This window comes from Phacochoerus africanus, chromosome 2 (assembly GCF_016906955.1).
Source record: "Phacochoerus africanus isolate WHEZ1 chromosome 2, ROS_Pafr_v1, whole genome shotgun sequence".
NCBI classification, from domain to species: domain Eukaryota; kingdom Metazoa; phylum Chordata; class Mammalia; order Artiodactyla; family Suidae; genus Phacochoerus; species Phacochoerus africanus.
The window spans coordinates 41,906,646-41,922,256 of record NC_062545.1 but is presented as its reverse complement, the minus strand read 5'-3'; positions in this window follow the sequence as shown (position 1 = coordinate 41,922,256).

The window sequence follows — 15,611 nt, the reverse complement described above, 5'->3', positions numbered from 1 at the left end:
CAATAGAAAACTAAGACTAGGCTATTTCCTATCATTCTTTCCAGGGGATATGACATTGTATTTGTTAAATGAATTGAAAAAATCAAATTCTTTCGTGCCAGCAAGAAATACAGATGCCTTCCACTGTTGATTTCAGGAAATTATAATTTTTAAACCATGAGCAAATACATATCAAGTATTTGTATAGAGGCTAGAAAGGGAAAAGGGGAAGGATTTTTTTTCACGCAGACATCCAAAACAATTTTCTACTTAATGCCACTAGGCTTATGTTTTCTATACCTTAAAATTTATTGAGAACTTTAAATGAGGGTACCACAGTTATACCCCATACTGAGCCAGTGTTGATCATAGCTAAATGATTTTTGTAATCTCATTTATTAACATCAAATTATAGAAGCTAACCATGTTGTGAGGCAGAAACAAACCAGTGAATAAAGGGAAAACGTAGCCTGCAGCTCTTACTAAAACAAAGAAATAGTAAGTAAGAGAACTAAATATTAATATATGTATCCAAGTGTTTGGACTGCTAGACTTTGTGATAAGTATTCAAGCACAAGGTCATTGTTAACAGATCTATGCCAGGTAATTTCTTATTCTTCTGAGCGCTCATTTCTCTTTTTGTTCTTCTGTCTCTATATTAACATTTTATTATTAAACATTTAAAATAAGAGATCTATTTATTTATTTACCTTGCCCATCTTAAATCAATTTAGTATGACACTTCTTCACATGCATATCATGTATATAAATATTTCAAAGAAAGCCCTTTGATCCATTATAACGACCAAATCACTAATAGAATGCTGCTCATAAATCTCTTATTTATAAAAAGAAAAAAATCATTTTTTCTCTTCATTTTTATCTTTCTCTGTTTCTAGTCTTCCTTCCTGTAAATAAATGCTTTAGGATCTTAATATATGTTGAAACCATATTAGGACCTTTTTAGTATTAGTTAATACTGCTAATATCCACAGGTAAAATCATCAGTTATCGGTTAAAATGTAATGACTATATTTGAATTCTTTCGAATCTTGGAAATTCCCTCCAATTAAACCCACTGCTGTTCTGATCTTTCTGGGCTTTAGATAGTATTGGTCACAAAAACATGTTCTGGGAATTAACCTTTGAGCCTGCTTGTAAGAATCCTCTGGGAAGCATTTACTATCTTTTAACTATTAGTAATTAGCAGTGTTTAGACCAGGTGGTGAAGAGTTCACCCTTCAGCAGGTGACTGGATATATATGTGTTATGTTTATAGACACACACACACAGTGTGTGTGTGTGTGTGTGTATACATATATATATATATATATATATATATATGTATGTATGTATAAAGAGAGAGAGAGATTATGACAACAATATTTTAAAATATTCTATTTTCATCTTTCTACTTCTTTCATTCTTTGGCTTATTTCCTCTGATTTCCTGATTATATTGGGAACTTTTACCTAAAAACCAAGTTACTGACCCTAATAAATACAGTATATGAAAAATCTTTTATGCTTTTCTGTGAAGGAATGGAGTGGGGTTTTAGGCAAATTAATTCTTGTGCAAACATATCTCTAGGGAGCTTAGTAATGCATTTAATGATTCCCAATACTTACAGAAATGAAAGCCAGAAATGACCTATTATGTTATCCTTTCTACTCTTGAGGATTCAGTATAAATGCGCTCCCTCTGGCCACCAAAAGTGATTGCTTTGATTTTTTTGTATTTCCCACCAAATTATAACAATTCTTGTTTGCATAATATATATTTTATTTTAGCAATTTTCTCCCTAGTATTCCGGTGAAATAATTTACATGTATGGAAAGTTACTGCTAGATTGGTAGGCAAGCATTTTCTTAGTACATCTCTACTCCTCCTACGGTGAAATATTTAGGGGGAAAGGACTGAGAAAAGTAGATAGATTGGAAGATGCTCAATGCAATGAAAATACTCTTAGAAACAATAGCGTGGGAGAGAAATATGGAACTGTGTTTGGCTTGACAACTAGAGCCTCCTGTTTTTCTATGTCTCTATTGGGATCATAATGAAAGTCATTGTGATTTTTTAGAAGATAATTAATCTTATACCTCTTCCAAACATCAGAACTAATTAAGAGGTCTTTATAATTCAATCATACCTTTATTACTAAAATGTGATTAAAACATGTGACTTTAGATCTATGACCAAAATAGCTCACTAATAATTTATCTGAGAAGAAAGCATACTTGTCTAACCGGTTACAGACTACCCTGGATCCCCTGCACCCTTCCTCAGAGAGCAGAACCTGCTCGCCTAAACTTATTACATACATGAAAGCTGAGTCAAATATAACCTCTGAAAGCAGACAGGCTAAGATAGTGACGATGATAGCAATAATGATGGTAATGATGACAGTGTTAATGAGGAGAGAGAGAGAGAGAGATTAAAATAAAGGGACTGATTTCCTTTCCCCCTCCCTTCCATTCACATATCCATTCAGTTGTCATTCTCTGTTGCTTAAGGAAGAACAGGAGAGAGGATATAAATAAGGCCAAGAAGGTTTTTGTGGTCTTTCATCTGTAATGTGAAACCCAGAAAATAACCTCTACCCCATCTCTGGTTCAGTCTATTTATAATTACATCACAAAATGTTAAACCTAATTAAGCAGCTTATGAAAATTTATCTCAAAAACTCTCAGGTGATTTGATATTAAAATTGAATGTATAGATTTGCCTTATAAAGATAAAGATCATACAAATTAGAAGATTGGAATTTAAGATTTCATAATCACTTCCACAACAATGGTAGACAAAAATTATCCTTAAGTTTATAAAGTGACAAAATACAACTCTATCATCTGGGGTCAAATTAAATTCCATAAGATAGTAACTTATAAGGTAAACTCATCACTTTGAAAACTTTAATCTTCAATTTTGCAGGTACATGAAGTACTTTAACATTTGATTTTCTAGAATATATTAGTTTCTTAGGGATTGAGTCATTGTTAGCAAATTCACAGGAGACATATGCAAAGAACTCAGGAATAAGTGAGAAATTATATATCTACAAAACATTTTGAAATATTAGTAGTCACTGATAATCCATGGGATTTATTTATGCTCAATTGCCTCATGGAACAAAATGATATTACCTCATAAGTTATTTGTAAATTTAAGAATATCATGCATACAAAAGTCTACATTATTACCTGGTCCATAGTGAAAATGCACTGCATGTTAAGTACTGTTTAGTGTCACCAAGCATTTATTAACTAATTTTTATATATCAGACTGTCTTCTAAGGATTTTGCATGTATTAACTCTTTAAATATCACAATAATACTGGGACATTGATGCTATTGCTACTCTCTTTTATACACTAGGGAATTAAGTCACTACAAGTTGAATATTTCCACCATTTTTGGTATGTGGTGGATCTAGATTCAATGAAACTCAGGCATCTTCTTTCACCATTACATATATATAGAAAAGTTAGAATTACATAGTGAAAATTTATAAAAAAGAGAGTTAGTTGATCTTAAAGAATCTAGGTTCCCAAGTTATGCCAGATTTTTTGGTTTTTAGTTTTCATTATTTTTTTGCCTCCAACATCACTATGTGTCCATCAGAATTGGATTATTTGTATTCATTGGTATGTCATGATTTCCCTAGGCCTGAGTCAAGATAAAATAACTCTTTTTTTTTTTTTTTGGCTTTTGGGGCCCACACCTGCGACATGTGGAGGTTTCCAGGCTAGGGGTATAATCAGAGCTGTAGCTGCCAGGCTGCACCACAGCCACAGCAACACCAGATCCGAGCTGTGTCTGTGACCCACACCACAGCTCATGGCAATGCCGGATCCTTAACCCACTGAACGAGGCCAGGGATCAAACCTGAAACCTCATGGTTCCTCATCAGATTCGTTTCTGCTGCACCACGCCAGGAACTCCTAAAATAACTAATTCTTAACTAATTCCTTAGCTTCTTTGAAAGTTATTTCTCTTTTATGAATTTAATATTTCTTTAGGTAGTATACAATACAAATGATTAGAGTTTGGCTTTCTTATTTGAAATTGTACATAATTTTCTAGAAAAATAATTTAGTTGATAAAGCAGGAGTTGGAGAAAAAGCAACATTTCTCAATTATACACATATATTTTGATTAAACATATTACACTAAATTTTATCTTTATATGTATTATTAAAATATAGTTGATTTACAATGTTATGCCAATTTCTGCTGTACAGTGAAGTGACCCAGTCATACATATGTATACATTCCTTTTCTTATATTATCATCCATCAAGTACTATCCCAAGATATCCCCCATGCTATACAGTAGGACCACATTGCTAATCCATTCTAAATGTAACAGTTTGCATCTACCAATCCTAAACCACCTGTCAAGCCCTCTCCCTTTTCCATACCCCTTGGCAAAGATGAGTCTATTCTCTATGTACTTGAGTCTATTTCTGTTTTGTAGATTGGTTCATTTCTCCCATATTTTATTGGTTTGTTCTTGTTTCTGCTTTTTTGCTTTTTAGGGACACATTAATGGCATATGGAGGTTCTCAGGCTAGGGGTCCAGTGAGAGCTGTAGCCGCTGGCCTACACCACATAGAAAACCCTAAGGACTCAACCCCAAAACTACTTGAACTGATTCATAAATTCAGCAAAGTAGCAGGATATAAGATGAACATTCAGAAGTCAGTTGCATTTCTGTATACCAGCAATGAACTATTAGAAAAGGAATACAAAGATATAATACCTTTTAAAATTGCACCTCACAAAATCAAATACCTCGGAATACACCTGACCAAGGAGGTAAAGGACCTATATGCCGAGAACTATAAAACTTTCATCAAAGAAATCAAACAAGATGGAAAGAAATGGAAAGATATTCCATGCTCCTGGATTGGGAAAATCAATATTGTAAAAATGGCCATACTACCCAAAGCAATCTACAGAGTCAATGCAATCCCTATCAAATTACCCAGGACATTTTTCACAGAACTAGACCAAACCATCCAAACATTTCTATGGAACCACAAAAGACCCAGAATTGCCAAAGCAATCCTGAGAAACAAAAACCAAGCAGGAGGCACAACTCTCCCAGACTTCAAGAAATACTACAAAGCCACAGTCATCAAAACAGTGTGGTACTGGTATCAAAACAGACAGACAGACCAATGGAACAGAATAGAGAATCTGGAAATAAACCCTGACACCTATGGTCAATTCATCTTTGACAAGGGAGGCAAGACCATCAAATGGGAAAAAGAAAATCTATTCAGCAAGCATTGCTGGGAAACCTGGACAGCTGCATGCAAAGCAATGAAACTAGAACACACCCTCACACCATGCACACAAAGAAACTCAAAATGGCTGAAAGACTTAAATATACGACAGGACACCATCAAACTCCTAGAAGAAAACAGAGGCAAAACACTCTCTGACATCAACCTCATGAATATTTTCTCAGGTCCGTCTCCCAAAGCAATCGAAATTAGAGCAAAAATAAACCCATGGGACCTCATCAAACTGAAAAGCTTTTGCACAGCAAAGGTAACCCAGAAGAAAACCAGAAGACAACTTACAGAATGGGAGAAAATAGTTTCAAATGATGCAACCGACAAGGGCTTAATCTCTAGAATATATAAACAACTTATACAACCCAACAGCAAAAAAGCCAATCAAGCAATGGAAAAATGGGCAAAAGACCTGAATAGACATTTCTCCAAAGAAGATACACAGATGGCCAACAAACATATGAAAAACTGCTCAACATTGCTGGTTATAAAAGCAGTGCAAATCAAAACTACCATGAGATATCACCTCACACCAGTCAGAATGGCCATCATTAATAAATCCACAAATAACAAGTGCTGGAGGGGTTATGGAGAAAAGGGAACCCTCCTACACTGTTGGTGGGAATGTAACCTGGTACAGCCACTATGGAGAACAGTGTGGAGATACCTTAGAAATCTATACGTAGAACTTCTATATGACCCCGCAATCCCACTCTTGGGCATCTATCCAGACAAAACTCTTCTTAAAAGAGACACATGCACCCGCATGTTCATGGCAGCACTATTCACAATAGCCAAGACATGGAGACAACCCAAATGTCCATCGACAGATGACTGGATTCGGAAGAGGTGGTATATATACACGATGGAATACTACTCAGCCATCAAAAAGAATGACATAATGCCATTTGCAGCAACATGGATGGAGCTAGAGAATCTCATACTAAGTAAGGTAAGTCCAGAAAGAGAAAGACAAATACCATATGATATCACTCATAGCTGGAATCTAATATATGGCACAAATGAACCTTTCCACAGAAAAGAAAATCATGGACGTGGAGAATAGACTTGTGGCTGCCCAATGGGAGAGAGAGGGAGTGGGAGGTAGTGGGAGGGATATGGAGCTTGGGCTTATCAGACACAACTTAGAATAGATTTACAAGGAGATCCTGCTGAGTAGCATTGAGAACTATGTCTAGATACTCATATTGCAGCAGAACAAGTGGTGGGGGAAAAAAATGTATACAGTAAGGATAACTTGATCCCCATGCTGTACAGTGGGAAAAAAAAAATAGGTGAAGCACAAAGGGTTTTTAGGGCAGAGGAACTACTTTGTATGAAATTATAAAGATGAAACGTGTCATTATGTATTTGTCTAAGCCCATGGAATATATACCAAGAATAAAGCTTGGGCTAATGTAAAAAAAAAAAAAAAAGTCATACGAACTAGTATATTAGAATATCCTTTATATGTATTTGAAGGTGTATATGTATATATATGTATAATAAAAATATTAAATACTGCAGAATTTTGCTTTCCTTATAACTTGAAAGTCATAATTTAAATATAATTTGTTATCAAATTAGACAAAAAGTACTCTTAAAATTTTTCAAAGTATTAAGTCACAAACTATACATAAGGAAGCAAACTTGCAAACAGTTTGTTATTATTAGTTATTATTATTTTAAAGTAATATCTTTTTAAAAATAATGCTACTTTTATTCAAAACCAATATAATGAAGAAAGGTCAGTTTAATAAACTACATGAAACGCCGCCTTCAAAAAACCAGTTTTGGAGTTCCTGCTGTGCCTCAGAAGGTTAAGAACCTGATTAGTATCCATGAGGATTCAGGTTTGATCCCTGGCCCGGCTCAGTGGGTTAAAGGCCCACAGGTGCTGTGAGCTGCCATGTAGGTCACAGATGTGTCTTGGATCTGGTGTTGCTGTGGCTGTGGAGTGGCAGTTATGGCTCTGATCCGAACCCTAGCCTGGGGACTTCCATATGTCACAGGTATGGCCTGAAAGAGACAAAAAAAAAAAAGCCAGAAACCAGGTTTAATACTTATTCTCTAAGTTTAGGTTAGTTCAAAGGGTAAAAAATCAAATTACTCTGATGATGGAGCAACAAAGAGCATATGAGTTCTGCTTTCTTCAGTCCTAAATGAAAAAAAAAATCATGTTATTATCAAAATGAATAAATTTTACTCCTATTTTTCCAAAAACTTTTACAGAAACTTAATGCATATTCATTTCCATATGCATAACAAATTTGTTTCTAGCATTTTAATAATTTAAGTTATAATTTTATTTATTCAGATTTTTAATATGAAATTTTAATTTTTTTTTTATAATGTTCTGTTTGTATAGCATCCCTACTGTATCTGCTGTGGTTCTGTGCAAGAAGAAGAAACCATGTTTGTTATTTTAAGCTGCATTGAACTAAACAGAGGGAATGTGATGCTTATGAATTTGTTGGAAGGGGGAATAGAATGGAAGTCAAGGGACCTCAGGGATCACAGGACTTGCTGAGATTCCAGCACACTTCTTTAACCTGGATGCTACCTTACTGTTGCCACCACAGTTGCTGTGCAGCTGATGATGACTTTGGAAAGCTACAACATCCTCTTGATTTTGGGGCCTCCATGGCTTCACTTGCATGTAGAAGAACAAGATTAGGCCAGAAGAGAACGTTTATTGACATTTATTGAAAGTCTTGCATGGAATTCTGCTCTCAAATGCAAAATGAAATTCAATTCTGGCCTGGGAAATAGGGTGTTTAGCTTCCAGACTTTATGGTACAGGAAGGCCCACAGAAAGGGGTGGCAATAGGACAAGCAATCCACAGGATACACTACACATGCTCTCAATGTAGTTCATGTCATAGAGCTACAAAGATGATCAAGAGATTTTCAATGGAGTAACTAACACACATTACTACATCTTATAGAGATGTCTTAATATACATTACTAGGTCCTGTATTTCAGTTATTTTCTGTAACAAGTTGCAGAGCAGGTAAAGTTTATCTGTATGGGATATTCTAATAATAGAATTAAAACTTTTATTTGGTTCAGTACTTATATTGTAACTTTCATTTGTTTACTTCCACTGAAGATCATCAGAATGTAAGAAAGACAGATATCATGTTTCATTTTTAATCCGATTGCATTTGTGAAACAGATCACTCATAAACAGTGGAAGTTTACTGTTAATAAAATATTTACACATTTTTGTTAATAATAAAATATATCCTATATAATGCAGGTCAGGTTAAGTATTAAGAACCTCAAACCCAGATATACTCTTTAGTACAATAAATTACTCTTGATTATGGTAAGTTAACTATGATTCTCTAATTTAGCCAGGTGTTTTATAGTTGATCTCTAGGAGCTATCCTCAAATTAGCAACCAAAATACACAGATATGCTTCAAATGTATTAAAATCAACAAATTCTTGAAATTCCCATTGTGGGACAGTGGGAACAAATCTGACTAGTAACCATGAGGTTGCACGTTCAACCCCTGGCCTCACTCTGTGGGTTAAGGATCTGGCATTGCTGTGAGCTGTGGTGTAGGTTGCAGATGTGGCTTGAATCCCGTGTTGCTGTGGCTATGGTATAGGCCAGCAGCTACAGCTCTGATTCAAACCCTAGCCTGAGAAACTCCATAAGCCATGTGTAGGCCCTAAAAAGCAAAACAAATGAACAAACAAAAACAAGTTCTTTCTTTGGTTCTTATAGCCAAACTTTTGGTTCTTATAGCCAAACAGCAAGTAGTTAATTTGGCTTTCATTTTATACATATGTAAGAACTATTTATTTGTGACTCACTGAATTTGTGAGTTAGTATAGTTTCTCAGTGTGTGGAGAATATTCTTCTTGTTAGTTCCTCCTGTACTTCTCATTATGAAGAGCCCAAATGGCAGGTGACATCTAAAAACATGATAGGAAAATTAATGTATAAATATACCATGAAGTTTTTCAGCTGTTATTTAACTTAAAATATTTTCACAATATTTTATATTACGTATTATAGATGACATACTTTCTATTTCATATTACATGCACACTGTCGGTTTTCACCTTTTTGGAATCTGTTCTTTCTTATGGGAAAGTAACTTGAGTCATATTGTAGAAATCAAATCAATTGTTTTTACACTAGTAAAGAGATTAGCCAACAATCATTTTTTCCCAAAAGGTGTTGTGTAATAGTTAATATCAGAAGATGATTTTCAAATATTTAGTTCAAAAAAACCCATTTTCTGTGGTCAAAGGAGTGCAGTATATTCTGATTTGAATAATTTAAATAAATTTCTCTGCTATGGACTACAGAGCCTTTAATATGCTAATAAGAATTATAAACCTCTAAGAGGCCTTATGGTATTTAGCATGGGGTAGCATTTTACAAATATATTTTATATAATTCTATGAATATATCATAAGATTAGTATCCAATGAGAACAACATTTGGAAATATTGAGCAAGAGTCTCAGGCCCTGTGCAGATCTGTTCCTTCTCTACTTTCACCTTTCTTGTAGCCATGAATTTCCATTACTGGATTGAGAGAGTAAGAATTATAGACTAAATGGTATAGTTAGTTTTTGCTTATTTAATTGTTTTCATTTGGTTTAGTTTTAGTCTTTTGTCTTTTGGATACCTTGGAAATGATCTTAAATATTGCCATACAAAAAAATTTTGCAAATCGCATGTATATATTACCTTCACTTTCAAACCTAATATATACTGAATTACTTCCCCAAAATCATTAGCAAGTGTTTGGTAATGCACTGCTATAGCTAAAACTAATTTAGATAGCGTTGGAATTCCTCTAATGAATGTAGAATGAAGAGAAAAAAACTGAAGTAGAAACACACGTCTATACTTACATGTATAAATACATATATGAAATGTATGGGTGCAAATTAAAGTAAAAGACCATTTTCTTGTGGATTTTAGAATTTTCTTTTCTGTAGTCACCACTCTTCTTCATCCTCCCACATTATTGCTAGATATTTTGGTAACTGTTAGCTTTGTGTAAATATAGGTCTCAAACTATTTTTTACATTTTTTTTATTTTAGTTGATTTACAATGTTCTGTCAGTTTCTGCTGCACAGCAGTGACCCAGTTATACATATTATTTTTGTCTACTCATATTAAATAATCTTCATTTTGTTTACCTTTAAAGATAGAATTTCCATTTTATAAAATTATAAAGATCAAAGAAGAAATCAGTAAAATAGAGACTCAAAAAACAATAGAGAAAATTAATAAAACCAAGAGCTGGTTCTTTGAAAAGGTAAACAAAATTGACAAAACCCTGGCCAGACTCACTAAAAAGAGGAGAGAAAGAACCCAAATAACCAAAATTATAAATGAAAAAGGAGAAATCACAACGGATACAGCAGAAACACAAAAAACCATAAGAGAATACTATGAACAACTATATGGCAACAAGTTTGACAATCTGGAAGAAATGGACAATTTTCTAGAATCTTACAGCCTGCCAAAACTGAATCAAGTAGAAACAGACCAACTCAACAGACCGATCACTAGAAATGAAATGGAAGAGGTCATAAAATCACTCCCTACAAATAAAAGTCCAGGACCAGAGGGCTTCACAAGTGAATTCTATCAAACATAATAAGAGGAACTGGTGCCCATCCTCCTTAAACTCTTTCAAAAGGTTGAAGAAGAAGGAATACTCCCAAAGACATTCTATGATGCCACCATCACCCTCATTCCAAAACCAGACAGAGATACCACCAAAAAAGAAAACTATCGCCCAATATCATGGATGAATATAGATGCAAAAATTCTCAACAAAATCTTAGCCAACCGAATCCAACAACATACCAAAAAAATGATACACCATGACCAGGTTGGGTTCATCCCAGGTTCACAAGGATGGTTCAACATATGCAAATCAATCAGCATCATACACCACATTAACAAAAAAAAAGTCAAAAATCATATGATCATCTCAATAGACGCAGAAAAAGCATTTGACAAAGTCCAACATCCATTCATGATCAAGACCCTCGCCAAAGTGGGTATAGAGGGAACATTCCTGAATATAATCAAAGCCATTTATGATAAACCCACAGCAAATATAATCCTCAATGGGGAAAAACTGAAAGCCTTCTCACTCCAATCGGGAACAAGACAGGGATGCCCACTCTCACCATTGCTCTTCAACATCGTTTTGGAAGTCCTAGCCACAGCAATTAGACAAACCAAAGAAATCAAAGGCATCCATATAGGAAGAGAAGAGATAAAACTGTCACTGTATGCAGATGACATGATACTATACGTAGAAAACCCTAAGGACTCAACCCCAAAACTACTTGAACTGATTCATAAATTCAGCAAAGTAGCAGGATATAAGATGAACATTCAGAAGTCAGTTGCATTTCTGTATACCAGCAATGAACTATTAGAAAAGGAATACAAAGATATAATACCTTTTAAAATTGCACCTCACAAAATCAAATACCTCGGAATACACCTGACCAAGGAGGTAAAGGACCTATATGCCGAGAACTATAAAACTTTCATCAAAGAAATCAAACAAGATGGAAAGAAATGGAAAGATATTCCATGCTCCTGGATTGGGAAAATCAATATTGTAAAAATGGCCATACTACCCAAAGCAATCTACAGAGTCAATGCAATCCCTATCAAATTACCCAGGACATTTTTCACAGAACTAGACCAAACCATCCAAACATTTCTATGGAACCACAAAAGACCCAGAATTGCCAAAGCAATCCTGAGAAACAAAAACCAAGCAGGAGGCACAACTCTCCCAGACTTCAAGAAATACTACAAAGCCACAGTCATCAAAACAGTGTGGTACTGGTATCAAAACAGACAGACAGACCAATGGAACAGAATAGAGAATCTGGAAATAAACCCTGACACCTATGGTCAATTCATCTTTGACAAGGGAGGCAAGACCATCAAATGGGAAAAAGAAAATCTATTCAGCAAGCATTGCTGGGAAACCTGGACAGCTGCATGCAAAGCAATGAAACTAGAACACACCCTCACACCATGCACACAAAGAAACTCAAAATGGCTGAAAGACTTAAATATACGACAGGACACCATCAAACTCCTAGAAGAAAACAGAGGCAAAACACTCTCTGACATCAACCTCATGAATATTTTCTCAGGTCCGTCTCCCAAAGCAATCGAAATTAGAGCAAAAATAAACCCATGGGACCTCATCAAACTGAAAAGCTTTTGCACAGCAAAGGTAACCCAGAAGAAAACCAGAAGACAACTTACAGAATGGGAGAAAATAGTTTCAAATGATGCAACCGACAAGGGCTTAATCTCTAGAATATATAAACAACTTATACAACCCAACAGCAAAAAAGCCAATCAAGCAATGGAAAAATGGGCAAAAGACCTGAATAGACATTTCTCCAAAGAAGATACACAGATGGCCAACAAACATATGAAAAACTGCTCAACATTGCTGGTTATAAAAGCAGTGCAAATCAAAACTACCATGAGATATCACCTCACACCAGTCAGAATGGCCATCATTAATAAATCCACAAATAACAAGTGCTGGAGGGGTTATGGAGAAAAGGGAACCCTCCTACACTGTTGGTGGGAATGTAACCTGGTACAGCCACTATGGAGAACAGTGTGGAGATACCTTAGAAATCTATACGTAGAACTTCTATATGACCCCGCAATCCCACTCTTGGGCATCTATCCAGACAAAACTCTTCTTAAAAGAGACACATGCACCCGCATGTTCATGGCAGCACTATTCACAATAGCCAAGACATGGAGACAACCCAAATGTCCATCGACAGATGACTGGATTCGGAAGAGGTGGTATATATACACGATGGAATACTACTCAGCCATCAAAAAGAATGACATAATGCCATTTGCAGCAACATGGATGGAGCTAGAGAATCTCATACTAAGTAAGGTAAGTCCAGAAAGAGAAAGACAAATACCATATGATATCACTTATAACTGGAATCTAATATCCAGCACAAATGAACATCTCCTTAGAAAAGAAAATCATGGACGTGGAGAAGAGACTTGTGGCTGCCTGATGGGAGGGGGAGGGAGTGGGAGGGATCGGGAGCTTGGGCTTATCAGACACAACTTAGAATAGATTTACAAGGAGATCCTGCTGAGTAGCATTGAGAACTTTGTCTAGATACTCATGTTGCAACAGAAGAAAGGGTGGGGGAAAAATGTAATTGTAATGTATACATGTAAGGATAACCTGACCCCCTTGGTGTACAGTGGGAAAATTAAAATAAATAAATAAATAAATAAAAATAGGATTTCCCATTGTAGCTCAGTGGGTTAAGAACCTGACTAGTATCAATGAGGATGTGGGTTCAACCCCTGGCCTTGTTCAGTGGGTTAAGATCCAGTGTTGCCACAAGCAGTGGCATACGTCACAGATACCACTCAGATCTGGCGTTGCTTTGGCTGTGGTATAGGCCAGCGTCTGTATCTCTGATTTGAACCCTAGCCTCCCTAGCTTGGGAGCTTCCATATGCCTTGGGTGTGGCCTTAAAAAAAATAAAAAAAGAAATAAAAATAAATAAATTAAAATAAATACAGCATTTAACCTTGATAAAGTAACAATTCCTGGACTAAATTATTTTTATTGTTTTCAGTGATTATATTATGTACACTGGTCACATTTTCAGCTTTTAAGTTTTCCTGCCTGATAGAATGACAGTCTTGATATAAAAAAATCAATAGGGCTCTGTGAAAGTTACAAAAATAATGTACCTTATATTCCTCCTATACTTCTCATAGTCATCTGAGAAGCTTCATAACTTAAATCCATTGCTTAAAAAAGTGATTTCTGTTTGTTTATTTTAGCTTTGATCATGTAAATTTTTTTTTTTCTTTTTTTCAAAAGAGGCATGGGTTAGTATACCATTGCCCCTTGGCCAAATCTGTCTGATTCCTTTTTTTGGAAATAAACTTACTGGAATACAGACATTCCCATTGTACACAAGTCTGTGGCTGTTTTTACATGACAAGACAAAATTAAATATTCGCAATAGAGACTATTAAGCCCCAAAGCTGAAAATACTTGCTATCTAATCTTTTATAGAAAAAGATTCCTGTTCTTGACCCCCTGGACACTAAAGGTATTTTGGGGGTTTTTTGTTTTGTAATTTTATTGGGGTATAGTTGCTTTACAACGTTGTGTTGGTTTCAGGTGTACAGCAAAGGGATGCAGTTATACATATATTCATTCTTTCTCAGATTTTTTTCCAATTGGCCACTACAGAATATTGAGGAGAGTTCATTGTGCTATACAGCAGTCCTTGTTGGTTATCTATTCTATACATTATGCATATAGTAGTGTAATTTAATTCTTTATTTATTGGTTGCTAAGTAGCTACAAATTTGAGATAAACTCTAGGTTTTGTAAATTCAGATTCATTTTATTTCTGCTCCTGGGTACCTCAAATTAGGATCCCAGAATACTCCATATGTCATTGAAAATTATCTTAGCCAAAAATGGAATATAAATATAAGTTATTGATAAACCTTAAAAGGGCTCTTCATGGTCTTATCTGATATCCTCACACATGACCATCCATGGCACTTCTCTCAGAATTAACAGAGGAAGTTTTCAAATCTTATGAAAGAAACTTTCATTTGAAAAGTTTAATAAATTTCACTATGCATACTATCAGATTCTGCAAATAGAGTTTCCTTTCCCTTGCACTGAAAATAAATTTCTTTTAAGAGAAATGAAGCTTACCAAAGATTTTAAATAAATGTTTCTGAAAATGATTCATAATTATCTGAGTCTTTTAATAATGTATTTGATTATTAAGGGGCCTTTAATACATAATAAGACTACACTACATTTTCAGAATGACTTTGACCTTCAGAATGATTGACTTGGTGGGTGTGAGTTGAAATGTCAATGGATGGGCTGACCCAATTTCTATTAACTTTAAGAAAAAGCCATGAAAACACATGCATGCACACTACAACACAAGTACCTAAAAATGGTAAATGTGCCCTATTCTTTTAGGCAGACAAAGCACTGTGAAGTGATGGGTTTTTTTTTTTTTCTTTTAATTTTTTTCTTTTCTCAGAAACACCTGTTTGCCTTTACTTAACCTTCACTGGAACTCATGCACATCACTTAGAATGGATGAAAAGACAGACATTAAAAGGAAAATGGATAGATTATTACTTAACACAACAAATTTACTGAGGTATAATTGACAATAACACTGTGTAGATGTTTTGATCTATGTATACAACTTTGACATCATCCCCACAGTCTAGAATTGAATATGTCTACCACCCC